The sequence below is a fragment of the Carica papaya genome, chromosome 5 (genome assembly GCF_054855325.1).
Source record: "Carica papaya isolate Zhongbai chromosome 5, ASM5485532v1, whole genome shotgun sequence".
Lineage (NCBI taxonomy): Eukaryota > Viridiplantae > Streptophyta > Magnoliopsida > Brassicales > Caricaceae > Carica > Carica papaya.
In genome coordinates, this window is record NC_142313.1 from 30199836 (window position 1) to 30225404 (window position 25569).

Genomic DNA, 25569 nt, shown 5'->3' on the forward strand with positions numbered 1-25569 from the left:
CACCTCCCGTACTCGTTCTAATATAAAGTAAAATGCCACGGCGCCGTGACTCACATTTGCGAATAAACCTGCGGACCATAAATCAAGTCGCGCGTAACGTCAAAAGAATCATCTGCAAAAAGATGGGTGCAACACGAGGACCTCCCAAGAAAATGGGTGAAATATAAGGAATTCGCAGGAGGTCACCCATCCGAGTACTTTTCTCGCCCAAGCACCCTTAACTGCAGAGTTCTGGTAGAATCCGTTGCATTAATGCTGGCATGATCCCTCATGTATCATTCTGCACTGCAAATACATACACTCTTTCTCCTCCCATCCCCTAACCCGTCATTTGATTCCCTGTGCATGGACTCTGCACCTCTCTTTCTCGTTATAATATCAAGTAATATGCCCCGGCACCGTGACTCACCTTTGCAAATGAACCAGCGATTTATAATTCCAATCGCGCGTAACGTCGAACAACCCATCAGAGAAAAAAAAGGTGCAACACGAGGGCTTGCCAAGTGGTCACCCATCCGAGTACTACTCTCGCCCAAGAACACCTAACTGCGGAGTTCTGATGGGATCCGAGGCTTTAGTGCTGGTATGATCGCACCTGTTTAATTCCGCGCTGCAAATACATACACTCCTTCTCCTTTCTTCCCCCTCCGTCATTTGTTTCCTTGTGCGTTCACACTTCATCTCTACTTCTCGTTCTAATATCGATTAAAATGCCCCTGCTTCTTGACTCACATTTGCGTATAAACCAGCGGACCCTAGTTCCAGACTCGCGTAACGTCGAACGATCCGTCTGAAAAAAAATTAGTGCGACACGAGGACTTTCCAGGAGGTCACCCATCCGAGTACTACTCTCGCCCAAGCACACTTAACTGCAAAGTTCTGATGGGATCCGGCGCATTAGTGCTGGTATGATCGCACCCGTTTAATTCCGCGCTGCAAATACATAAACTCCTTCTCCTTTCTTTCCCCTCCCGTCATTTGTTTCCTTGTGGGTGCGCACTGCACCGCCCGTGCTCGTTCTAATATCAACTAAAATGCTACGGTGTTGTGACTCACATTTGCGAATAAACCTGAGGACCATAATTCAAGTCGCGCGTATCGTCGAAAGAATCATCTGCAAAAAAATGGGTGCAACACGAGGACTTCCTAAGAAAATGGGTGAAATATAAGGACTTCGCAGGAGGTCACCCATCCTAGTGCTACTCTCGTCCAAGCACCCTTAACTTGCGGAGTTCTGAAAGAATCCGTTGCATTGGTGCTGGTATGATTGCTCATGTTTCATTCTGCGCTGCAAATACATACACTTTTTCTCCCTCCATCCCCCCTCCCGTCACTTGTTTCCTTGTGTGTGCACTCTGCACCTCCCGTACTCGTTCTAATATCAAGTAAAATGCCACGACGCCGTGACTCACATTTGCGAATAAACCTGCGGACCATAAATCAAGTCGCGCGTAACGTCAAAAGAATTCTGATGAACCATCCGAGTACTAATCTCGCCCAAGCACGCTTAACTGCAGAGTTCTGATGGGATCCAGTGCATTAGTGCTGGTATGATGCCACTTGTTTAATTTTGCGCTTCAAATACATACACTCCTTCCCTTTTCTTCCTCCTCCCGTAATTTGTTTACTTGTGAGTGCGCACTGCACCTCCCGTACTCGTTCTAATATCAAGTAAAATGCCACGACGCCGTGACTCACATTTGCGAATAAACATGCGGACCATAAATCAAGTCGCGCATAACGTCAAAAGAATCATCTGCAAAAAGATGGGTGCAACACGAGGACCCCAAGAAAATGGGTGAAATATAAGGAATTCGCAGGAAGTCACCCATCCGAGTACTTTTCTCGCCCAAGTACCCTTAACTGCGGAGTTCTGATAGAATCCGTTGCATTAGTGCTAGTATGATCCCTCATGTTTCATTCTGCAGTGCAAATACATACACTCTTTCTCCTCCTATCCCCCCTCCCGTTATTTGTTTCCTTGTGCGTGCACTCTACATCTCTCTTTCTCGTTCTAATATCAAGTAATATGCCCCGGCACCGTGACTCACCTTTGCAAATGAACCAGCGGTTTATAATTCCATTCGCGCGTAACATCGAACAACCCATCCGAGAAAAAAAAGGTGCAACACGAGGGCTTCCCAAGTGGTCACCCATCCGATTACTACTCTCGCCCAAGCACACCTAACTGCGGAGTTCTGATGGGATCCGGGGCTTTAGTGCTGGTATGATCGCACCTGTTTAATTTTGCGCTGCAAATACATACACTCCTCCTTTCTTCCCCCTCCGTCATTTGTTTCCTTGTGCGTTTACACTCCATCTCTCCTTCTCGTTCTAATCTCGATTAAAATGCCCCTACTTCTTGACTCACATTTGCGTATAAACCAGCGGACCCTAGTTCTAGACGCGCGTAACGTCGAACGACCCGTCTGAAAAAAAATTGGTGCGACACGAGGACTTCCTAGGAGGTCACCAATCCGAGTACTACTCTCGCCCAAGCACACTTAACTGCGGAGTTCTGATGGGATCCGGCGCATTAGTGCTGGTATGATCGCACCCGTTTAATTCCGCGCTGCAAATACATAAACACCTTCTCCTTTCTTTCCCCTCCCGTCATTTGTTTCCTTGTGCGTGCGCACTGCACCTCCCGTGCTCGTTCTAATATCAAGTAAAATGCTAAGGTGCCATGACTCACATTTGTGAATAAACCTGAGGACCATAATTCAAGTCGCGCGTATCGTCGAAAGAATCATCTGCAAAAAAATGGGTGCAACACGAGGACTTCCTAAGAAAATGGGTGAAATATAAGGACTTCGCAGGAGGTCACCCATCCTAGTGCTACTCTCGCCCTAGCACCCTTAACTTGCGGAGTTCTGATAGAATCCGTTGCATTGGTGCTGGTATGATTGCTCATGTTTCATTCTGCGCTGCAAATACATACACTTTTTCTCCCTCCAACCCCCCTCCCGTCATTTGTTTCCTTGTGCGTGCACTCTGCATCTCTCCTTTTCGTTTTAATATCGATTAAAATGCCCCTGTTTCTTGACTCACATTTGAGTATAAACAAGTGGACCCTAGTTCTAGTCGCGCGTAACGTCAACCGACCCGTCTGAAAAAAAAATTAATGCGACACGAGGACTTCCCAGGAGGTCACCCATTTGAGTACTACTCTCGCCCAAGCACACTTGACTGCGGAGTTCTGATGGGATCCGGTGCATTAGTGTTGGTATGATCGCACCTGTTTAATTTCGCGCTGTAAATACATAAACTCCTTCACCTTTCTTCCCCCTCCCGTCATTTGTTTCCTTGTGCGTGCACTCTGCATCTCTCTTTCTCGTTCTAATAGAAAGTAATATGCCCCGGCACCGTGACTCACCTTTGCAAATGAACCAGCAGTTTATAATTCCATTCGCGTGTAACGTCGAACAACCCATCCGAAAAAAAATAGGTGCAACACGAGGGCTTCCCAGGTGGTCACCCATCCGGGGCTTTAGTGCTGCTATGATCGCACCTCTTTAATTTCGCGTTGCAAATACATACACTCCTCCTTTCTTCCCCCTCCAGTCATTTGTTTCCTTGTGCGTTCACACTACACCTCTCATTCTCGTTCTAATATCGATTAAAATGCCCCTGATTCTTGACTCACATTTGCGTATAAACCAGCGGACTATAGTTCCAGTCGCGCGTAACGTCGAATGACCCATTTGAAAAAAAATTATTGCGATACTAGGACTTCACAAGAGGTCATCCATCCGAGTACTACTCTCGCCCAAGCACGCTTAACTGCAGAGTTCTGATGGGATCATGTGCATTAGTGTTGGTATGATGCCACTAGTTTAATTTTGCGCTTCAAATACATACACTCCTTCTCTTTTCCTCCTCCTCCCGTCATTTGTTTCCTTGTGCGTGCGCACTGCACCTCCCGTACTCGTTCTAATATCAAGTAAAATGCCACGGCGCCGTGACTCACATTTGCGAATAAACCTGCGGACCATAAATCAAGTCACGCGTAACGTCGAAAGAATCATCTGCAAAAAGATGGGTGCAACACGAGGACCTCCCAAGAAAATAGGTTAAATATAAGGACTTCGCATGAGGTCACCCATCCGAGTACTTTTCTCGCCCAAGCACCCTTAACTGCGGAGTTCTGATAGAATCCGTTGCATTAGTGCTGGTATGATCCCTCATGTTTCATTCTGCACTGCAAATACATACACTCTTTCTCCTCCCATCCACCCTCCCGTCATTTGTTTCCTTGTGCGTGCACTCTGCATCTCTCTTTCTCGTTCTAATATCAAGTAATATGCTCCGGCACCGTGACTCACCTTTGCAAGTGAACCAGCGGTTTATAATTCCATTCGCGCGTAACGTCGAACAACCCATCCGAAAAAAAATTGGTGCAACACGAGAGCTTCCCAGGTGGTCACCCATCCGAGTACTACTCTCGCCCAAGCACACTTAACTGCGGAGTTCTGATGGGATCCGGGGCTTTAGTGCTGCTATGATCGCACCTCTTTAATTTCGCGCTGCAAATACATACACTCCTCCTTTCTTCCCCCTCCCGTCATTTGTTTCCTTGTGCGTTCACACTTCACCTCTCATTCTCGTTCTAATATCGATTAAAATGTTCCTGCTTCTTGACTCACATTTGCGTATAAACCAGCGGACCCTAATTCCAGACGCGCGAAACATCGAACGACCAGTCTGAAAAAAAATTTGTGCGACACGAGGACTTCCCAGGAGGTCAACCATCCGAGTACTAATCTCGCCCAAGCACACTTAACTGCGGAGTTCTGATGGGATCCGGGGCTTTAGTGCTGGTATGATCGCACCTGTTTAGTTTCGCACTGCAAATACATACACTCCTTCTCTTTTCTTCCCCCTCCCATCATTTGTTTCCTTGTGCGTGCGCGCTACCCCTCCTGTTCTCGTTCTAATATCAAGTAAAATGCTACAGCGTCGTGACTCACATTTGCGAATAAACCTGAGAACCATAATTCAAGTCGCGCGTAACGTCGAAAGAATCATCTACAAAAAAATTGGTACAACACGAAGACTTCGCAAGAAAATGGGTGAAATATAAGGACTTCACAGGAGGTAACCCATGCTAGTACTACTCTCGCCCAAGCACCCTTACCTACGGAGTTCTGATAGAATCCGTCGCATTAGTGCTGGTATGATAGCACCTGTTTCATTCTGCGCTACAAATACATACACTTTTTCTCCTTCCCTCCCCCTCCCATCAATTGTTTCCTTGTGCGTTCACACTGCACCTCTCCTTCTCGTTCTAATATCGATTAAAATGCCCCTGATTCTTGACTCACATTTGAGTATAAACCAGCGGACCATAGTTCCAGTCGCGCGTAACGTCGAACGACCCATCTAAAAAAAATTGTTGCGATACGAGGACTTCCCAAGAGGTCACCCATCCTAGTTCTGATGGGATCCAGTGCATCAGTGCTGGTATGATGCCACTTGTTTAATTTTGCGCTCCAAATACATACACTCCTTCTCCTTTCTTCCCCCTCCCGTCATTTGTTTCCTTGTGCGTTCACACTTCACCTCTCATTCTCGTTCTAATATCGATTAAAATACCCCTGCTTCTTGACTCACTTTTGCGTATAGACCAGCGGACCCTAGCTCCAGACGCGCGTAACGTCAACAACCCATCTGAAAAGAAATTTGTGCGACACAAGGACTTCCCAGGAGGTCGCCCATCCGAGTACTAATCTCGCCCAAGCACACTTCACTACGGAGTTCTGATGGGATCCGGTGCATTAGTGCTGGTATGATCCCACCTGTTTAATTTCGCGCTGCAAATACATAAACTCATTCCCCTTTCTTCCCCCTCGCGTCATTTGTTTCCTTGTGCGTGCGCACTGCACCTCCCGTTCTCGTCCTAATATCAAGTAAAATGCTACAGCACCGTGACTCATATTTGCGAATAAACCTGAGGACCATAATTCAAGTCGCGTGTAACGTCGAAAGAATCATCTGCAAAAAAATGGGTGCAACACGAGGACTTCACAAGAAAATGGGTGAAATATAAGGACTTCGCATGAGGTCACCCATCCGAGTACTTTTCTCGCCCAAGCACCCTTAACTGCGGAGTTCTGATAGAATCCGTTGCATTTGTGCTGGTATGATCTCTCATGTTTCATTCTGCGCTTCAAGTCGCGCGTAACGTCCAACGGCACATCTGAAAAAAAGAAAATGGGTGCAACACGAGAACTTCCCAGGAGGTAACCCATCATTGTACTACTTTCGCCAAAACACACTTAACTGCGGAGTTCTGATGGGATCCGGTGCATTTGTGCTGGTGTGACCGCACCTGTTTAATTTCGTGCTGAAAATACAAACACTCCTTCTTCCCTCCCCCCCACCCATCATTTGTTTCCTTGTGCGTTCACACTGCACCTCTCCTTCTCGTTCTAATATCGATTAAAATGCCCCTGATTCTTGACTCAAATTTGCGTATAAACCAGCGGACCATAGTTCCAGTTGCGCGTAACGTCGAACGACCCATCTAAAAAAAATTGTTGCGATACGAGGACTTCCCAAGAGGTCACCCATCCGAGTACTACTCTCGCCTAAGCACACTTAGCTGCAGAGTTCTGATGGGATCCAGTGCATCAGTGCTGATATGATGCCACTTGTTTAATTTTGCGCTTCAAATACTTACACTCCTTCTCTTTTCTGCCTCCTCCCGTCATTTGTTTCCTTGTGCGTGCGCACTGCACCTCCCGTACTCGTTCTAATATAAAGTAAAATGCCACGGTGCCGTGACTCACATTTGCGAATAAACCTGCGGACCATAAATCAAGTCGCGCGTAACGTCGAAAGAATCATCTGCAAAAAGATAGGTGCAACACGAGGACCTCCAAAGAAAATGGGTGCAACACGAGAACTTCTCAAGTGGTCACCCATCCGAGTACTACTCTCGCCCAAACACACTTAACTGCGGAGTTATGATGGGATCGGTTGCATTAGTGCTGGTATGATCGCACCTGTTTCATTCTGCACTGCAAATACATAAACTCCTTCTCCTCCCTTCCCCCCTCACGTCATTTGTTTCCTTGTGCGTGAACTCTGCATCTCTCTTTCTCGTTCTAATATCAAGTAATATGCCCCGGCACCGTGACTCACCTTTGCAAATGAACCAGCGGTTTATAATTCCAATCGCGCGTAACGTCGAACAACCCATCCGAAAAAAATAGGTGCAACACGAGGGCTTCCCAAGTTGTCACCCATCCGAGTAATACTCTCGCCCAAGCACACTTAAGTGGGGAATTCTGATGGGATCCGGGGCTTTAGTGCTGGTATGATCGCACCTGTTTAATTTCGCGCTGCAAATACATACACTCCTTCTCCTTTCTTCCCGCTCCGGTCATTTGTTTCCTTGTGCGTTCACACCTCACCTCTCATTCTCGTTCTAATATCGATTAAAATGCCCCTGCTTCTTGACTCACATTTGCGTATAAACCAGCGGACCCTAGTTCCAGACGCGCGTAACGTCGAACGGCCTGTCTGAAAAAAAATTGGTGCGACACGAGGACTTCCCAGGAGGTCACCCATCCGAGCACTAATCTCGCCCAAGCACACATTACTGCGGAGTTCTGATGGGATCCGGTGCATTACTGCTGGTGTGATCGCACCTGTTTAATTTCCCGCTGCAAATACATAAACTCATTCCCCTTTCTTCCCCCTCCCGTCATTTGTTTCCTTGTGCGTGCGCACTGCAGCTCCCGTTCTCGTTCTAATATCAAGTAAAATGCCACGGCGCCGTGACTCACATTAGCGAATAAATCTGCGGACCATAAATCAAGTCGCGCGTAACGTCGAAAGAATCATCTGCAAAAAGATGGGTGCAACACGAGGACCTCCCAAGAAAATGGCTGAAATATAAGGACTTCCCAGGAGGTCACCCATCCGAGTACTTTTCTCGCCCAAGCAACTTTAACTGCGGAGTTTTGATAGAATCCATTGCATTAGTGCTGGTATGATCCCTCATGTTTCATTCTGCACTGCAAATACATACACTCTTTCTCCTCCCATCCCCCCTCCCGTCATTTGTTTCCTTGTGCGTTCACACTTCACCTCTCATTCTCGTTCTAATATCGATTAAAATGCTCCTGCTTCTTGACTCACATTTGCGTATAAACCAGCGGACCCTAATTCCAGACGCGCGTAACATCGAACGACCAGTCTGAAAAAAAATTTGTGCGACACGAGGACTTCCCAGGAGGTCAACCATCCGAGTACTAATCTCGCCCAAGCACACTTAACTGCGGAGTTCTGATGGGATCCGGTGCATTAGTGCTGGTTTGATCGCACCCTTTTAAGTTCGCGCTGCAAATACATAAACTACTTCTCCGTTCTTCCCCCTCCCGTCATTTGTTTCCTTGTGCGTGCGCACTGCACCTCTCGTTCTCGTTCAAATATCAAGTAAAATGCCAGAGCGCCGTGACTCACATTTGCGAAAAAATCTGTGGACCATAATTAAAGTTGCGCGTAACGTCGAACGGCACATCTGAAAAAAAAGAAAATGGGTGCAACAAGAGAACTTTCCAGGAGGTAACCCATCAATGTACTACTTTCGTCAACGCACACTTAACTGCGGAGTTCTGATGGGATCCGGTGCATTTGTGCTGGTGTGACCGCACCTGTTTAATTTCGGGCTGAAAATACATACATTCCTTCTTCCCTCCCCCCCTCCCATCATTTGTTTCCTTGTGCATTCACACTGCACCTCTCCTTCTCGTTCTAATATCGATTAAAATGGCCCAGATTCTTGACTCACATTTGCGTATAAACCAGCGGATTATAGTTCCAGTCGCGCGTAACGTTGAACAACCCGTCTGAAAAAAAAAATTAGTGCGACATGAGGACTTCCCAGGAGGTCACCCATCCAAGTACTACTCTCGCCCAAGCACACTTAACTGCGGAGTTCTGATGGGATCCGGTGCATTAGTGCTGGTATGATCGCACCCGTTTAATTTCGCGCTGCAAATACATAAACTTCTTCTCCTTTCTTCCCCCTCCCGTCATTTGTTTCCTTGTGCGTGCGCACTGCACCTCTCATTCTCGTTTAAATATCAAGTAAAATACCACAGCGCCGTGACTCACATTTGCGAATAAATCTGCGGACCATAATTAAAGTCGCGCGTAACGTCGAACGGTACATCTGAAAAAAAGAAAATGGGTGCAACACGAGAACTTCCCTGGAGGTAATCCATCATTGTACAACTTTCACCAAAGCACACTTAACTGCGGAGTTCTGATGGGATCCGGTGCATTTGTGCTGGTGTGACCGCACCTGTTTAATTTCGTGCTGAAAATACATACACTCCTTCTTCCCTCCCCCCCTCCCATCATTTGTTTCCTTGTGCGTTCACACTGCACCTCTCCTTCTCATTCTAATATCGATTAAAATACCCCTGATTCTTGACTCACATTTGCGTATAAACCAGTGGACCATAGTTCCAGTCGCGCGTAACGTCGAACGACCTGTCTGAAAAAAAATTTGTGCAACACAAGGATTTCCCAAGAGGTCACCCATTCGAGTACTACTCTCGCCCAAGCACACTTAACTGCAGAGTTCTGATGGGATCCAGTGCATTAGTGCTGGTATGATCGCACCCGTTTAATTTCGCGCTGCAAATACATAAACTCCTTCTCCTTTCTTCCCCTTCCCGTCATTTGTTTCCTTGTGCGTGCGCACTGCACCTCCTGTGCTCGTTCTAATATCATGTAAAATACGACGGTGTCGTGACTCACATTTGCGAATAGACCTGAGGACCATAATTCAAGTCGCGCGTAACGTCGAAAGAATCATCTGCAAAAAAATGGGTGCAACACGAGGACTTCACAAGAAAATGGGTGAAATATAACGACTTCGCAGGAGGTAACCCATGCTAGTACTATTCTCGCCCAAGCACCCTTACCTACGGAGTTCTGATAGAATCCGATGCATTAGTGCTGGTATGACCGCACCTGTTTAATTTCATGCTGAAAATACATACATTCCTTCTTCCCTCCCCCCCTCCCATCATTTTTTTCCTTGTGCATTCACACTGCACCTCTCCTTCTCGTTCTAATATCGATTAAGGAGTGTATGTATAATTCCATTCGCGTGTAACGTCAAACAACCCATCCGAAATAAAATAGGTGCAACACGAGGGCTTCCCAAGTGGTCACCCATCCGAGTACTACTCTCGCCCAAACACACTTAACTGCGGAGCTCTGATGGGATGCCAAGCTTTAGTGCTGGTATGATCGCACCTGTTTAATTTCGCACTGCAAATACATACACTCCTTCTCCTTTCTTCCCCCTCCCGTCATTTGTTTCCTTGTGCGTTCACACTTCACCTCTCATTCTCGTTCTAATATCGATTAAAATGCCCCTGCTTCTTGACTCACATTTGCGTATAAACCAGCAGACCCTAGTTCCAGACGCGCGTAACGTCGAACGACCCATCTGAAAAAAAATTGGTGTGACACGAGGACTTCCCAGGAGGTCACCCATCCGAGTACTAATCTCGTCCAAGCACACTTCACTGCGGAGTTCTGAGGGTATCCGGTGCATTAGTGCTGGTATGATCCCACCTTTTTAATTTTGCACTGCAAATACATAAACTCATTCCCCTTTCTTCCCCCTCCCGTCATTTCTTTCCTTGTGCGTGCGCACTGCACCTCCCGTTCCCGTTTTAATATCAAGTAAAATGCTACGGTGCCGTGACTCACATTTGCGAATAAACCTGAGGACCATAATTCAAGTCGCGCGTATCGTCGAAAGAATCATCTGAAAAAACTGGGTGCAACACGAGAACTTCCTAAGAAAATGGGTGAAATATAAGGACTTCGCAGGAGGTCACCCATCCTAGTGCTACTCTCGCCCAAGCATCCTTAACTTGCGGAGTTCTGATAGAATCCGTTGCATTGGTGTTGGTATGATTGCTCATGTTTCATTCTGCGCTTCAAATACATACATTTTTTCTCCCTCCATCCCCCCTCCCGTCATTTGTTTCCTTGTGCGTGCACTCTCCATCTCTCTTTCTCGTTCTAATATTTATTAAAATGCCCCTGCTTCTTGACTCACATTTGCGTATAAACCAGTGGACCATAGTTCCAGTCGCGCGTAACGTCGAACGACCCATCTGAAAAAAAAAATTAGTGCGACTCGAGGACTTCCCAGGAGGTCACCCATCCGAGTACTACTCTCGCCCAAACACACTTAAATGCGGAGTTCTGATGGGATCTGGTGCATTAGTGCTGGTATGATCGCAGCTGTTTAATTTTGCGCTGTAAATACATAAACTCATTCCCCTTTCTTCCCCCTCCCGTCATTTGTTTCCTTGTGCGTGCGCACTGCACCTCCCGTTCTCGTTCTAATATCAAGTAAAATTCTACAGCGCCGTGACTCACATTTGCGAATAAACCTGAGGACCATAATTCAAGTCGCGCGTAACGTCGAAAGAATCATTTGCAAAAAAATGAGTGCAACACGAGGACTTCACAAGAAAATGGGTGAAATATAAGGACTTCGCAGGAGGTAACCCATGCTTGTACTACTCTCGCCCAAGCACCCTTACCTACGGAGTTCTGATAGAATCCGTTGCATTAGTGCTGGTATGATCGCACCTGTTTCATTTCGTGCTGAAAATACATACACTCCTTCTCCTTCCCTCCCCCTCTCATCAATTGTTTCCTTGTGCGTTCACACAGCACCTCTCCTTCTCGTTCTAATATCGATTAAAATGCCCTTGCTTCTTGACTCACAATTGCGTATAAACGACCGGACCCCAGTTACAGTCGCGCGTAACGTCGAACGACCCGTCTGAAAAAAAATTGGTGCGACACGAGGACTTCCCAGGAGGTCACCCATCCGAGTACTACTCTCGCCCGAGCACACTTAACTGCGGAGTTCAGGTGGGATCCGGTGCATTAGTGCTAGTATGATCGCACTAGTTTAATTTTGTGCTGCAAATACATAAACTCCTTCTCCTTTCTTCCCCTTCCCGTCATTTGTTTCCTTGTGCGTGCGCACTGCACCTCCCGTACTCGTTCTAATATCAAGTAAAATGCTACGGTGCCGTGACTCACATTTGCGAATAAACCTGAGGACCATAATTCAAGTCGCGCGTATCGTCGAAAGAATCATCTGCAAAAAAATGGGTGCAACACGAGGACTTCCTAAGAAAAAGGGTGAAATATAAGGACTTCGCATGAGGTCACCCATCCTAGTGCTACTCTCGCCCAAGCACCCTTAACTTGCGGAGTTCTGATAGAATCCGTTGCATTGGTGCTGGTATGATTGCTCATGTTTCATTCTGCGCTGCAAATACATACACTTTTTCTCCCTCCATCCCCCCTCCCGTCATTTGTTTACTTGTGCGTGCACTCTGCATCTCCCCTTCTCGTTCTAATATTGATTAAAATGCCCCTGCTTCTTGACTCACATTTGCGTATAAACCAGTGGACCCTCGTTCCAGTCGCGCTTAACGTCGAACGACCCGTCTGAAAAAAAAATTAGTGCGACACGAGGACTTCCCAGGAGGTCACCCATCCGAGTACTACTCTCGCACAAACACAATTAACTGCGGAGTTCTGATGGGATCCGGTGCATTAGTGCTCGTATGATCGCACCCGTTTAATTTTGCGTTGCAAATACATAAACACTTTCTCCTTCCATCCCCCCTCCCGTCATTTGTTTCCTTGTGCGTGCACTCTGCATCTCTCTTTCTCGTTCTAATATCAAGTAATATGCCCCGGCACCGTGACTCACCTTTGCAAATGAACCAGCGTTTTATAATTCCATTCGCGCGTAACGTCGAACAACCCATCCGAAAAAAAATAGGAGCAACACGAGAGCTTCCCAGGTGGTCACACATCCGAGTACTACTCTCGCCCAAGCACACTTAACTGCGGAGTTCTGATGGGATCCGGAGCTTTAGTGCTGGTAGGATCGCACCTGTTTAATTTCGCGCTGCAAATACATACACTCCTTCTCTTTTCTTCCCCCTCCCGTCATTTATTTCCTTGTGCGTGCGCACTGCACCTCTCGTTCTCGTTCAAATATCAAGTAAAATGCCACGGCGTCGTGACTCACATTTGCGAATGAATCTGCGGACCATAATTAAAGTCGCGCGTAACGTCGAACGACCCGTCTGAAAAAAAAATTAGTGCGACACGAGGACTTCCCAGGAGGTCTCCAATCCGAGTACTACTCTCGCCCAAGCACACTTAACTGCGGAGTTCTGATGGGATCCGGTGCAATAGTGCTGGTATGATCGCACCTGTTTAATTTTGCGCTTCAAATACATAAACTCCTTATCCTTTCTTCCCCTTCCCGTCATTTGTTTCCTTGTGCGTGCGCACTGCACCTCTCGTTCACGTTCAAATATAAAGTAAAATGCCACGGCGCCGTGACTCACATTTGCGAATAAATCTGTGGACCATAATTAAAGTCGCGCGTAACGTCGAACGGCACATCTGAAAAAAAGAAAATGGGTGCAACACGAGAACTTCCCAAGAGGTAACCCATCATTGTACTACTTTCGCCAAACCACACTTAACTGCGGAGTTCTGATGGGATCCGGTGCATTCGTGCTGGTGTGACCGCACCTGTTTAATTTCGTGCTGAAAATACATACACTCCTTCTTCCCTCGCTTCCTCCCATCATTTGTTTCCTTGTGCGTTCACACTGCACCTCTCCTTCTCGTTCTAATATCGATTAAAATGCCCCTGATTCTTGACTCACATTTGCGTATAAACTAGCGGACCATAGTTCCAGTCGCGCGTAACGTCGAACGACCCGTCTGAAAAAAAATTGGTGCGACACGAGGACTTCCCATGAGGTCACCCATCCGAGTACTACTCTCGCCCAAGCACGCTTTACTGCAGAGTTCTGATGGGATCCAGTGCATTAGTGTTGGTATGATGCCACTTGTTTAATTTTGCGCTTTAAATACATACACTCCTTCCCTTTTCTTCATCCTCCCGTCATTTGTTTCCTTGTGCGTGCGCACTGCACCTCCCGTACTCATTCTAATATCAAGTAAAATGCCACGGCGCCGTGACTCACATTTGCAACTAAACCTGCGGACCATAAATCAAGTCGCGCGTAACGTCCAAAGAATCATCTGCAAAAAGATGGGTGCAACACGAGTACCTCCCAAGAAAATGGGTGAAATATAAGGACTTCGCAGGAGGTCACCCATCCGAGTACTTTTCTCGCCCAAGCACCCTTAACTGCGGAGTTCTGATAGAATTCGTTGCATTAGTGCTGGTATGATCCCTCATGTTTCATTCTAGCACTAATGCACCGGATCCCGTCAGAACTCTGCAGTTAAGTGTGCTTTGGCGAGAGTAGTACTCGGATTGGTGACCTCCTGGGAAGTCCTCGTGTCGCACCAATTTTTTTTCAGACGGGTCGTTCGACGTTACGCGCGACTGGAATTAGGGTCCGCTGGTTTATACGCAAATGTGAGTCAAGAAGCAGGGGCATTTTAATCGATATTAGAACGAGAAGGAGAGGTGCAGTGTGAACGCACAAGGAAACAATTGATGGGAGGGGGAAGGAAGGAGAAGGAGTGTATGTATTTTCAGCAAGAAATGAAACAGGTGCGATCATACCAGCACTAATGCAACGGATTCTATCAGAGCTCCGTAGGTAAGGGTGCTTGGGGGAGAGTAGTACTAGCATGGGTTACCTCCTGCGAAGTCCTTATATTTCACCCATTTTCTTGTGAAGTCCTCGTGTTGCACCCATTTTTTTGCAGATGATTCTTTCGACCTTACGCGCGACTTTAATTATGGTCCGCAGATTTATTCGCAAATATGAGTCACGGCGCCGTGGCATTTTATTTGAAATTAGAACGAGAACGGGAGGTGCAGTGCGCACGCACAACGAAACAAATGACGGGAGGGGGAAGAAAGGGGAATGAGTTTATGTATTTGCAGCCCAAAAATAAACAGGTGCGATCATACCAGCACTAATGCAGCAGATCCCATCAGAACTCCGCAGTTATGTGTGCCTTGGCGAGAGTAGTACTCGGATTGGTGACCTCCTAGGAAGTCCTCGTGTCGCACTAATTTTTTTTTCAGACGGGTCGTTCGACGTTACGCACGACTGGAACAAGGGTCCACTGGTTTATACGCAAATGTGAGTCAAGAAGCAGGGGCATTTTAATCGATATTAAAACGAGAAAGAGAGATGCAGAGTGCGCGCACAAGGAAACAAATGACGCGAGGGGGGATGGAGGTAGAAAAAGTATATGTATTCGCAGCGCAGAATGAAACATGAGCAATCATACCAGCACCAATGCAACGGATTCTATCAGAACTCCGCGAGTTAAAGGTGCTTGGGCGAGAGTAGCACTAGGATGGGTGACTTCCTGCGAAGTCCTTATATTTCACCCATTTTCTTAGGAAGTCCTCATGTTGCACCCATTTTTTTGCAGATGATTCTTTCGACGATACGCGCGACTTGAATTATGGTCCTCAGGTTTATTCGCAAATGTGAGTCATGGCACCGTAGCATTTTACTTGATATTAGAACGAGCACGGGAGGTGCAGTGCGCACGCACAAGGAAACAAATGACGGGAGGGGGAAGAAAGGAGAAGGAGTTTATGTATTTGCAGCGTGGAATTAAACGGGTGCGATCATACCAGCACTAATGCACCGGATCCCGTCAGAACTCTGCAGTTAAGTGTGTTTGGGCGAGAGTAGTACTCGGATGGGAGACCTCTTGGGAAGTCCTCGTGTCGCACTAATTTTTTTTTCAGACGGGTCATTCGACGTTACGCACGACTGGAACTAGGGTCCACTGGTTTATACGCACATGTGAGACAAGAAGCAGGGACATTTTAATCGATATTAGAACGAGAATGAGAGATGCAGAGTGCACGCACAAGGAAACAAATGACGGGAGGGGGGATAGAGGGAGAAAAAGTTTATGTATTTGCAGCGCAGAATGAAACATGAGCAATCATACCAGCACCAACGCAACGGATTCGATCAGAACTCCGCAAGTTAATGGTTCTTGGGCGAGAGTAGCACTAGGATGGGTGACCTCCTGCGAAGTCCTTATATTTCACCCATTTTCTTAGGATGTCCTCGTGTTGCACCCATTTTTTTGCAGATGATTCTTTCGACGATACGCACGACTTGAATTATGGTCCTCAGGTTTATTCGCAAATGTGAGTCACGGCACCGTAGCATTTTACTTGATATTAGAACGAGCACGGGAGGTGCAAAGCGCACGCACAATTAAACAAATGACGGGAGGGGGAAGAAAGGAGAAGGAGTTTATGTATTTGCAGCGCAAAATTAAACGGGTGCGATCATACCAGCACTAATGCACCGGATCCCATCAGAACTCCGCAGTTAAGTGTACTTGGGCGAGAGTAGTACTCGGATGGGTGACCTCTTGGGAAGTCCTCGTGTCGCACCAATTTTTTTTCGGACGGGTCGTTCAACGTTACGCGCGACTGGAATTAGGGTCCGCTGGTTTATACACAAATGTGAGCCAAGAAGCAGGAGCATTTTAATCGATATTAGAACGAGAAGGAGAGATGCAGAGTGCACGCACAAGGAAACAAATGACGGGAAGGGGGATGGAGGGAGAAAAAGTGTATGTATTTGCAGCGCAGAATGAAACATGAGCAATCATACCAGCACCAATGCAACGGATTCTATCAGAACTCCCCAAGTTAAGGGTGCTTGGGCGAGAGTAGCACTAGGATGGGTGACCTCCTGCGAAGTCCTTATATTTCACCCTTTTTCTTAGGAAGTCCTCGTGTTGTACCCATTTTTTTGCAGATTATTCTTTCGACAATACGCGCGACTTGAATTATGGTCCTCAGGTTTATTCGCAAATGTGAGTCACGGCACCGTAGCATTTTACTTGAAATTAGAACGAGCACGGGAGGTGCAGTGCGCACGCACAAGGAAACAAATGACGGGAAGGGGAAGAAAGGATAAGGACTTTATGTATTTGCAACGCAAAATTAAACTGGTGCGATCATACCAGCACTAATGCACCAGATCCCATCAGAACTCCGCAGTTAAGTGTGCTCGGGCGAGAGTAGTACTCGGATGGGTGACCTCCTGGGAAGTCCTCGTGTCGTACCAATTTTTTTTCAGACGGGTCGTTCAACATTATGCGCGACTGGAACTGGGGTCCGCTGGTTTATACGCAATTGTGAGGCAAGAAGCAGGGGCATTTTAATCGATATTAGAATGAGAATGAGAGGTGCAGTGTGAACGCACAAGGAAATAAATGATGGGAGGGGGGGAGGGAAGAAGGAGTGTATGTATTTTCAGCACCAAATTAAACAGGTGCGGTCACACCAGCACAAATGCACCGGATCCCATCAGAACTCCTTAGTTAAGTGTGCTTTGGCGAAAGTAGTACAATGATGGGTTACCTCCTGCGAAGTTCTCGTGTTGCACCCATTTTCTTTTCTTCAGATGTGCCGTTCGACGTTACGCGCGACTTTAATTATGGTCCGCAGATTTATTCGCAAATGTGAGTCACGGCGCCGTGGCATTTTACTTGATATTTGAACAAGAACGAGAGGTGCAGTGCGCACGCACAAGGAAACAAATGACGGGAGGGGGAAGAAAGGAGAAGGAGTGTATGTTTTTGCAGCGCGAAATGAAACAGGTGCGATCATACCAGCACAAATGCAACGGATTCTATCAGAACTCCGTAGGTAAGGATGCTTGGGCGAGAGTAGTACTAGCATGGGTTACCTCCTGCGAAGTCCTTATATTTCACCCATTTTCTTGTGAAGTCCTCGTGTTGCACCCATTTTTTTGCAGATGATTCTTTCGATGTTACGCGCGACTTGAATTATGCGCCTCAGGTTTATTCGCAAATGTGAGTCACGGCGCTGTAGCATTTTACTTGATATTAGAACGAGAACGGGAGGTGCAGTGCGGACGCACAAGGAAACAAATGACGGGAGGAGGAAGAAAGGGGAATAAGTTTATGTATTTGTAGCGCAAAATTAAACAGGTGCGATCATACCAGCACTAATGCACCGGATCCCATCAGAACTCCGCAGTGAAGTGTGCTTTGGCGAGATTAGTACTCGGATGGGTGACCTCCTGGGAAGTCCTCGTGTCGCACCAATTTTTTTTCAGACGGGTCGTTCGATGTTACGCGCGTCTGGAACTAGAGTCCGCTGGTTTATACGCAAATGTGAGTCAAGAAGCAGGGGCATTTTAATCGATATTAGAACGAGAATGAGAGGTGAAGTGTGAACGCACAAGGAAACAAATGACGGGAGGGGGAAGAAAGGAGAAGGAGTGTATGTATTTGCAGCGCGAAATTAAAAAGGTGTGATCATACCAGCACTAAAGCTCCGGATCCCATCAGAACTCCGCAGTTAAGTGTGCTTGGGCGAGAGTAGTACTCGGATGGGTCACCACCTGGGAAGCCCTCGTGTTGCACCTATTTCTTTTTTCGGATGGGTTGTTCGACGTTACGCGCGAATGGAATTATAAACCGCTGGTTCATTTGCAAAGGTGAGTCACGGTGCCGGGGCATATTACTTGATATTAGAACGAGAAAGAGAGATGCAGAGTGCACGCACAAGGAAACAAATGACGGGAGGGGAGTTGGAAGGAGAAAGAGTGTATGTATTTGCAGTGCAGAATAAAACATGAGGGATCATACCAGCACTAATGCAACGGATTCTATCAGAACTCCGCAGTTAAGGGTGCTTGGGCGAGAAAAGTACTCGGATGGGTGACCTCCTGCGAAGTCCTTATATTTCACCCATTTTCTTTGGTGGTCCTCGTGTTGCACCCATCTTTTTGCAGATGATTCTTTCGACGTTATGCGCGACTTGATTTATAGTCTGCAGGTTTATTCGCAAATGTGAGTCACGGCGCCGTTGCATTTTACTTTATATTAGAACGAGGACGGGAAGTGCAGTGCGCACGCACAAGGAAACAAATTACGGGATGAGGATGAAAAGAGAGGGAGTGTATGTATTTGAAGCGCAAAATTAAACAAGTGGCATCATACCAGCACTAATGCACTGGATCCCATCAGAACTCTGCAGTTAAGTGTACTTTGGCGAGAGTAGTACAAGGATGGGTGACCTCTTGGGAAGTCCTCGTATCGCAACAATTTTTTTTCAGATGGGTTGTTCGACGTTACGCGCGACTGGAACTATGGTCCGCTGGTTTATATGCAAATGTGAGTCAAGAATCAGGGGCATTTTAATCGATATTAGAACGAGAAGGAGAGGTGCAGTGTGAACGCACAAGGAAACAAATGATGGGAGGAGGGGAGGGAAGAAGGAGTGTATGTATTTTCAGCACAAAATTAAACAGGTGCGGTCACACCAGCACAAATGCACCAGATCCCATCAGAACTCCGCAGTTAAGTGTGCTTTGGCGAAAGTAGTACAATGATGGGTTACCTCCTGGGAAGTTCTCGTGTTGCACCCATTTTCTTTTTTTCAGATGTGCCGTTCGACATTACGCGCGACTTTAATTATGGTCCGCAGATTTTTTCGCAAATGTGAGTCACGGCGCCGTGGCATTTTACTTGATATTTGAACGAGAACGAGAGGTGCAGTGCGCACGCACAAGGAAACAAATGACGGGAGGGGGGATGAAGGGAGAAAAAGTGTATGTATTTGCAGCGCAGAATGAAACATGAGCAATCATACCCGCACCAATGCAACGGATTCTATCAGAACTCCGCAAGTTAAGGGTGCTTGGGCGAGAGTAGCACTAGGATGGGTGACCTCCTGCGAAGTCCTTATATTTCACCCATTTTCTTAGGAAGTCCTCGTGTTGCACCCATTTTTTTGCAGATGATTCTTTCGACGATACGCTCGACTTGAATTATGGTCCTCAGGTTTATTCGCAAATGTAAGTCACGGCACCGTAGCATTTTACTTTATATTAGAACGAGCACGGGAGGTGCAGTGCGCACGCACAAGGAAACAAATGACGGGAGGGGGGATGGAGGGTGAAAAAGTGTATGTATTTGCAGCGCAGAATGAAACATGAGCAATCATACCAGCACCAATGCAACGGATTCTATCAGAACTCCCCAAGTTAAGGGTGCTTGGGCGAGAGTAGCACTAGGATGGGTGACCTCCTGCGAAATCCTTATATTTCACAAATTTTCTTAGGAAGTCCTTGTGTTGCACCCATTTTTTTGCAGATGATTCTTTCGACGATACGCGCGACTTGAATTATGGCCCTCAGGTTTATTCGCAAATGTGAGTCACGGCACCGTAGCATTTTACTTTGTATTAGAAGGAGCACGGGAGGTGCAGTGCGCAGCACAAGGAAACAAATGACGGGAGGGGGAAGAAAGGGGAATGAGTTTATGTATTTGCAGCGCAAAATTAAACAGGTGCGATCATACCAGCACAAATGCACCGGATCTCATCAGAACTCCGCAGTTAAGTGTGCTTTGCTGAAAGTAGTACAATGATGGGTTACCTCGTGGGAAGTTCTCGTGTTGCGCCCATTTTTTTTTTCAGATGTGTCGTTCGACGTTACGCGCGACTTTAATTATGGTCCGCAGATTTATTCGCAAATGTGAGTCACGGCGCCGTGACATTGTACTTGATATTTGAACGAGAACGAGAGGTGCAGTGCGCACGCACTTGGAAACAAATGAGGGGAGGGGGAAGAAAGGAAAAGGAATTTATGTATTTGCAGCGCGAAATTAAACAGGTGTGATCATACCAGCACTAATGCACCGGATCCCATCAGAACTCCGCAGTTAAGTGTGCTTGGGCGAGAGTAGTACTCGGATGGGTGACCTCCTGCGAAGTCCTCGTGTCGCACCAATTTTTTTTCAGACGAGTCGTTCGACGTTACGCGCCACTGGAACTAGGTTCCGCTGGTTTATACGCAAATGTGAGTAAAAAAGCAGGGGCATTTTAATCGATATTAGAACGAGAAGGAGAGGTGCAGTGTGAACGCACAAGGAAACAATTGATGGGAGGGGGAGGGAAGGAGAAGGAGTGTATGTATTTTCAGCACGAAATGAAACAGGTGCGATCATACCAGCACTAATGCAACGGATTCTATCATAACTCCGTAGGTAAGGGTGCTTGGGCGAGAGTAGTACTAGCATGGGTTACCTCCTGCGAAGTCCTTATATTTCACCCATTTTCTTAGGAAGTTCTCGTGTTGCACCCATTTTTTTGCAGATGATTCTTTCGACGATACGCGCGACTTGAATTATGGTCCTCAGGTTTATTCGCAAATGTAAGTCACGGCAACGTAGCATTTTACTTTATATTAGAAGGAGCACGGGAGGTGCAGTGCGCACGCACAAGGAAACAAATGACGGGAGGGGGAAGAAATGGGAATGAGTTTATGTATTTGCAGCGCAAAATTAAACAGGTGCGATCATACCAGCACAAATGCACCGGATCCCCTCAGAACTCCGCAGTTAGGTGTGCTTTGGTGAAAGTAGTACAATGATGGATTACCTCGTGGGAAGTTCTCGTGTTGCACCCATTTTCTTTTTTTTCAGATGTGTCGTTCGACGTTACGCGCGACTTTAATTATGGTCCGAAGATTTATTCGCAAATGTGAGTCACGGCGTCGTGGCATTGTACTTGATATTTGAACGAGAACGAGAGGTGCAGTGCGCACGCACTTGGAAACAAATGACGGGAGGGGGAAGAAAGGAGAAGGAATTTATGTATTTGCAGCGCGAAATTAAACAGGTGCGATCATACCAGCATTAATGCACCGGATCCCATCAGAACTCTGCAGTTAAGTGTGCTTGGGCGAGAGTAGTACTCGGATGGGTGAGCTCCTGGGAAGTCCTCGTGTTGCACTAATTTTTTTTTCAGACGGGTCGTTCGACGTTACGCGCGACTGAAACTTGGGTCCACTGGTTTATACGCAAATGTGAGTCAAGAAGCAGGGGCATTTTAATTGATATTGGAACGAGAAAGAGAGATGCAGAGTGCACGCACAAGGAAACAAATGACGGGAGGGGCGCACAAGGAAACAAATGACGGGAGGGGGGATGGAGGGAGAAAAAGTGTATATGTTTGCAGCGCAGAATGAAACATGAGCAATCATACCAGCACCAATGCAACGGATTCTATCAGAACTCCGCAAGTTAAGGGTGCTTGGGCGAGAGAAGCACTAGGATGGGTGACCTCCTGCGAAGTCCTTATATTTCACCTATTTTCTTAGGAAGTCCTCGTGTTGCACCCATTTTTTTGCAGATGATTCTTTCGACGATACCCGCGACTTGAATTATGGTCCTCAAGTTTATTCGCAAATATGAGTCACGGCACCATAGCATTTTACTTGATATCAGAACGAGCACGGGAGGTGCAGTGCGCACGCACAAGGAAACAAATGACGGGAGGGGGAAGAAAGGAGAAGGAGTTTATGTATTTGCAGCGCGGAATTAAACGGGTGCGATCATACCAGCACAAATGCACCGGATCCCATCAGAACTCCGCAGTTAAGTGTGCTTTGGCGAAAGTAGTACAATGATGGGTTACCTCTTGGGAAGTTCTCGTGTTACACCCATTTTCTTTTTTTCAGATGTGCCGTTCGACGTTACGCGCGACTTTAATTATGGTCCGCAGATTTATTCGCAAATGTGAGTCACGGCGCCGTGGCATTTTACTTGATATTTGAACGAGAAGGAGAGGTGCAGTGTGAACGCACAAGGAAACAATTGATGGGAGGGGGAGGGAAGGAGAAGGAGTGTATGTATTTTCAGCACGAAATGAAACAGGTGCGATCATACCAGCACTAATGCAACGGATTCTATCAGAACTCCGTAGGTAAGGGTGCTTGGGCGAGAGTAGTACTAGCATGGGTTACCTCCTGCGAAGTCCTTATATTTCACCCATTTTCTTGTAAAGTCTTCGTGATGCACCCATTTTCTTTTTTTCAGATGTGCCGTTCGATGTTACGCGCGACTTTAATTATGGTCCACAAATTTATTCGCAAATGTGAGTCACGGCACCATGGCATTTTACTTGATATTTAAACGAGAACGAGAGGTGCAGTGCGCACGCACAAGGAAACAAATGACGGGAGGGGGAAGAAAGGAGACGGAGTTTATGTATTTACAGCGCGAAATTAAACCGGTGCGATCATACCAGCACTAATGCACCGGATCCCATCAGAACTCCGCAGTTAAGTGTGCTTGGGCGAGATTAGTACTCGGATGGGTGACCTCACGGGAAGTCCTCGTGTCGCACTAATTTTTTTTTTCAGACGGGTCGTTCGACGTTACGCGCGTCTGGAACTAGGGTCCGCTGGTTTATACGCAAATGTGAGTTCAGAAGCAGGGGCATTTTAATCGCTATTAGAACGAGAATGAGAGGTGAAGTGTGAACGCACAAGGAAACAAATGACGGGAGGGGGAAGAAAGGAGAAGGAGTGTATGTATTTACAGCAGAAAATTAAATAGGTGCGATCATACCAGCACCAAAGCTCCGGATCCCATCAGAACTCCGCAGTTAAGTGTGCTTGGGCGAGGGTAGTACTCGGATGGGTGACTACCTGGGAAGCCCTCGTGTTGCACCTTTTTTTTTTCGGATGGGTTGTTCGACGTTACGCGCGAATGGAATTATAAACCGCTGGTTCATTTGCAAAGGTGAGTCACGGTGCCGGGGCATATTACTTGATATTAGAACAAGAAAGAGAGATGCAGAGTGCACGCACAAGAAAACAAATGACGGGAGGGGGGATAGAATGAGAAAGAATGTATGTATTTGCAGTGCGGAATGAAACATGAGGGATCATACCAGCACTAATGCAACGGATTCTATCAGAACTCCGTAGTTAAGGGTGCTTGGGCGAGAAAAGTACTCGGATGGATGACCTCCTGCGAAGTCCTTATATTTCACCCATTTTCTTGGGAGATCCTCGTGTTGCACCCATCTTTTTGCAGATGATTCTTTCGACGTTACGGGCGACTTGATTTATGGTCCGCAGGTTTATTCGCAAATGTGAGTCACGGAGCCGTGGCATTTTACTTGATATTAGAAGGAGAAGGAATTTATGTATTTGCAGCGCAAAATTAATCAGGTGCGATCATACCACCACTAATACACCGGATCCCATCAGAACTCCGCAGTTAAGTGTGCTTGGGCGAGAGTAGTACTCGGATGGGTGACCTCTTGGGAAGTCCTTGTGTCGCACTAATTTTTTTTTTCAGACAGGTCGTTCGACGTTATGCGCTACTGGAACTAGGGTCCACTAGTTTATACACAAATGTGAGTCAAGAAGCAGGGGCATTTTAATCGATATTAGAACGAAAAGGAGAGATGCAGAGTGCACGCACAAGGAAACAAATGACGGGAGGGGGGATGGAGGGAGAAAAAGTGTATGTATTTGCAGCGCAGAAAGAAACATGAGCAATCATACCAGCACCAATGCAACGGATTCTATCAGAACTCCGCAAGTTAAGGGTGCTTGGGCGAGAGTAGCACTAAGATGGGTGACCTCCTGCGAAGTCCTTTTATTTCACCCATTTTCTTAGGAAGTTCTCGTGTTGCAACCATTTTTTTGCAGATGATTCTTTCGACGATACGCACGACATGAATTATGGTCCTCAGGTTTATTCGCAAATGTGAGTCACGGCACCGTAGCATTTTACTTGATATTAGAACGAGCACGGGAGGTGCAGTGCGCAGGCACAGGGAAACAAAAGACGGGAGGGGGGATGGAGGGAGAAAAAGTGTATGCATTTGCAGCGTAGAAAGAAACATGAGCAATCATACCAGCACCAATGCATCGGATTCTATCAGAACTCTGCAAGTAAATTGTGCTTGGGCGAGAGTAGCACTAGGATGGGTGACCTCCTGCGAAGTCCTTATATTTCACCCATTTTCTTAGGAAGTCCTTGTGTTGCACCCATTTTTTTGCAGATGATTCTTTCGACGTTACGCGCGACTTGAATTATGGTCCTCAGGTTTATTCGCAAATGTGAGTCACGGCGCTATAGCATTTTACTTGATATTAGAACGAGAACGGGAGGTACAGTGCGCACGCACAAGGAAACAAATGACGGGAGGGGGAAGAAAGGGCAATGAGTTTATGTATTTGCAGCGCGAAATTAAACAGGTGGGATCATACCAGCACTAATGCACCGGATCCCATCAGAACTCCGCAGTGAAGTGTGCTTGGGCGAGATTAGTACTCGGATGGGTTAACTCCTGGGAAGTCCTCGTGTCGCACCAATTTTTTTCAGACGGGTTGTTCGACGTTACACGCATCTGGAACTAGGGTCCGCTGGTTTATACGCAAATGTGAGTCAAGAAGCAGGGGCATTTTAATCGATATTAGAACGAGAATGAGAGGTGAAGTGTGAACACACAAGGAAACAAATGACGGGAGGAAGAAGAAAGGAGAAGGAGTGAATGTATTTCCAGCGCGAATTTAAACAGGTGCGATCTTACCAGCACTAAAGCCCTGGATATGATCAGAACTCCGCAGTTAAGTGTGCTTGGGCGAGCGTAGTACTCGGATGGGTGACCACTTGGGATGCCCTCGTGTTGCACCTATTTTTTTTTGGATGGGTTTTTCGACG

At 46.8% G+C, this 25569-nt stretch overlaps 10 non-coding genes and 35 pseudogenes across 10 annotated transcripts; 18 read left to right on the top strand and 27 right to left on the bottom strand.

Moving 5' to 3' along the window:
• Positions 1–478: 478 nt before the first annotated feature.
• Positions 479–597, bottom strand: LOC148262347 (5S ribosomal RNA; annotated as a pseudogene).
• A 204-nt stretch (positions 598–801) lies between these two features.
• Positions 802–920, bottom strand: LOC148262348 (5S ribosomal RNA; annotated as a pseudogene).
• Positions 921–2120: 1200 nt separating this feature from the next.
• LOC148262349 (5S ribosomal RNA) lies at positions 2121–2239 on the bottom strand (annotated as a pseudogene).
• A 201-nt stretch (positions 2240–2440) lies between these two features.
• Positions 2441–2559, bottom strand: LOC148262350 (5S ribosomal RNA; annotated as a pseudogene).
• Positions 2560–3121: 562 nt separating this feature from the next.
• On the bottom strand, positions 3122–3240 carry LOC148262351 (5S ribosomal RNA; annotated as a pseudogene).
• Positions 3241–4394: 1154 nt separating this feature from the next.
• On the bottom strand, positions 4395–4513 carry LOC148262352 (5S ribosomal RNA). The gene has a single exon (XR_015820460.1). It is a non-coding gene; the product is annotated as a 5S ribosomal RNA (ribosomal RNA).
• A 202-nt stretch (positions 4514–4715) lies between these two features.
• LOC148262353 (5S ribosomal RNA) lies at positions 4716–4834 on the bottom strand (annotated as a pseudogene).
• An 847-nt stretch (positions 4835–5681) lies between these two features.
• Positions 5682–5800, bottom strand: LOC148262354 (5S ribosomal RNA; annotated as a pseudogene).
• Positions 5801–6214: 414 nt separating this feature from the next.
• On the bottom strand, positions 6215–6333 carry LOC148262355 (5S ribosomal RNA; annotated as a pseudogene).
• Positions 6334–6536: 203 nt separating this feature from the next.
• Positions 6537–6654, bottom strand: LOC148262356 (5S ribosomal RNA; annotated as a pseudogene).
• A 236-nt stretch (positions 6655–6890) lies between these two features.
• Positions 6891–7009, bottom strand: LOC148262357 (5S ribosomal RNA; annotated as a pseudogene).
• A 205-nt stretch (positions 7010–7214) lies between these two features.
• LOC148262358 (5S ribosomal RNA) lies at positions 7215–7333 on the bottom strand (annotated as a pseudogene).
• Positions 7334–7538: 205 nt separating this feature from the next.
• On the bottom strand, positions 7539–7657 carry LOC148262359 (5S ribosomal RNA; annotated as a pseudogene).
• Positions 7658–8217: 560 nt separating this feature from the next.
• LOC148262360 (5S ribosomal RNA) lies at positions 8218–8336 on the bottom strand (annotated as a pseudogene).
• A 210-nt stretch (positions 8337–8546) lies between these two features.
• Positions 8547–8665, bottom strand: LOC148262361 (5S ribosomal RNA; annotated as a pseudogene).
• A 206-nt stretch (positions 8666–8871) lies between these two features.
• On the bottom strand, positions 8872–8990 carry LOC148262362 (5S ribosomal RNA). The gene has a single exon (XR_015819999.1). It is a non-coding gene; the product is annotated as a 5S ribosomal RNA (ribosomal RNA).
• Positions 8991–9199: 209 nt separating this feature from the next.
• On the bottom strand, positions 9200–9318 carry LOC148262363 (5S ribosomal RNA; annotated as a pseudogene).
• A 204-nt stretch (positions 9319–9522) lies between these two features.
• Positions 9523–9641, bottom strand: LOC148262364 (5S ribosomal RNA; annotated as a pseudogene).
• A 523-nt stretch (positions 9642–10164) lies between these two features.
• LOC148262365 (5S ribosomal RNA) lies at positions 10165–10283 on the bottom strand (annotated as a pseudogene).
• Positions 10284–10488: 205 nt separating this feature from the next.
• Positions 10489–10607, bottom strand: LOC148262366 (5S ribosomal RNA; annotated as a pseudogene).
• A 562-nt stretch (positions 10608–11169) lies between these two features.
• Positions 11170–11288, bottom strand: LOC148262367 (5S ribosomal RNA; annotated as a pseudogene).
• Positions 11289–11847: 559 nt separating this feature from the next.
• Positions 11848–11966, bottom strand: LOC148262368 (5S ribosomal RNA). Its single transcript, XR_015820554.1, has one exon. It is a non-coding gene; the product is annotated as a 5S ribosomal RNA (ribosomal RNA).
• Positions 11967–12528: 562 nt separating this feature from the next.
• On the bottom strand, positions 12529–12647 carry LOC148262369 (5S ribosomal RNA; annotated as a pseudogene).
• Positions 12648–12853: 206 nt separating this feature from the next.
• On the bottom strand, positions 12854–12972 carry LOC148262370 (5S ribosomal RNA; annotated as a pseudogene).
• Positions 12973–13178: 206 nt separating this feature from the next.
• LOC148262371 (5S ribosomal RNA) lies at positions 13179–13297 on the bottom strand (annotated as a pseudogene).
• Positions 13298–13506: 209 nt separating this feature from the next.
• LOC148262372 (5S ribosomal RNA) lies at positions 13507–13625 on the bottom strand (annotated as a pseudogene).
• A 204-nt stretch (positions 13626–13829) lies between these two features.
• LOC148262373 (5S ribosomal RNA) lies at positions 13830–13948 on the bottom strand (annotated as a pseudogene).
• A 1027-nt stretch (positions 13949–14975) lies between these two features.
• LOC148262374 (5S ribosomal RNA) lies at positions 14976–15094 on the top strand (annotated as a pseudogene).
• A 562-nt stretch (positions 15095–15656) lies between these two features.
• Positions 15657–15775, top strand: LOC148262375 (5S ribosomal RNA; annotated as a pseudogene).
• A 562-nt stretch (positions 15776–16337) lies between these two features.
• LOC148262376 (5S ribosomal RNA) lies at positions 16338–16456 on the top strand. Its single transcript, XR_015819756.1, has one exon. It is a non-coding gene; the product is annotated as a 5S ribosomal RNA (ribosomal RNA).
• A 561-nt stretch (positions 16457–17017) lies between these two features.
• Positions 17018–17136, top strand: LOC148262377 (5S ribosomal RNA). Its single transcript, XR_015819814.1, has one exon. It is a non-coding gene; the product is annotated as a 5S ribosomal RNA (ribosomal RNA).
• A 204-nt stretch (positions 17137–17340) lies between these two features.
• LOC148262378 (5S ribosomal RNA) lies at positions 17341–17459 on the top strand (annotated as a pseudogene).
• Positions 17460–18022: 563 nt separating this feature from the next.
• On the top strand, positions 18023–18141 carry LOC148262379 (5S ribosomal RNA; annotated as a pseudogene).
• Positions 18142–18346: 205 nt separating this feature from the next.
• Positions 18347–18465, top strand: LOC148262380 (5S ribosomal RNA). Its single transcript, XR_015821025.1, has one exon. It is a non-coding gene; the product is annotated as a 5S ribosomal RNA (ribosomal RNA).
• An 885-nt stretch (positions 18466–19350) lies between these two features.
• Positions 19351–19469, top strand: LOC148262381 (5S ribosomal RNA; annotated as a pseudogene).
• Positions 19470–20389: 920 nt separating this feature from the next.
• On the top strand, positions 20390–20508 carry LOC148262382 (5S ribosomal RNA; annotated as a pseudogene).
• Positions 20509–20715: 207 nt separating this feature from the next.
• Positions 20716–20834, top strand: LOC148262383 (5S ribosomal RNA). Its single transcript, XR_015821144.1, has one exon. It is a non-coding gene; the product is annotated as a 5S ribosomal RNA (ribosomal RNA).
• Positions 20835–21393: 559 nt separating this feature from the next.
• LOC148262384 (5S ribosomal RNA) lies at positions 21394–21512 on the top strand (annotated as a pseudogene).
• Positions 21513–21722: 210 nt separating this feature from the next.
• Positions 21723–21841, top strand: LOC148262385 (5S ribosomal RNA; annotated as a pseudogene).
• Positions 21842–22431: 590 nt separating this feature from the next.
• On the top strand, positions 22432–22550 carry LOC148262386 (5S ribosomal RNA; annotated as a pseudogene).
• A 567-nt stretch (positions 22551–23117) lies between these two features.
• On the top strand, positions 23118–23236 carry LOC148262387 (5S ribosomal RNA). The gene has a single exon (XR_015821138.1). It is a non-coding gene; the product is annotated as a 5S ribosomal RNA (ribosomal RNA).
• A 207-nt stretch (positions 23237–23443) lies between these two features.
• LOC148262388 (5S ribosomal RNA) lies at positions 23444–23562 on the top strand. Its single transcript, XR_015820478.1, has one exon. It is a non-coding gene; the product is annotated as a 5S ribosomal RNA (ribosomal RNA).
• Positions 23563–24063: 501 nt separating this feature from the next.
• LOC148262389 (5S ribosomal RNA) lies at positions 24064–24182 on the top strand. Its single transcript, XR_015820596.1, has one exon. It is a non-coding gene; the product is annotated as a 5S ribosomal RNA (ribosomal RNA).
• A 919-nt stretch (positions 24183–25101) lies between these two features.
• Positions 25102–25220, top strand: LOC148262390 (5S ribosomal RNA; annotated as a pseudogene).
• Positions 25221–25424: 204 nt separating this feature from the next.
• Positions 25425–25543, top strand: LOC148262391 (5S ribosomal RNA; annotated as a pseudogene).
• Positions 25544–25569: the final 26 nt, after the last annotated feature.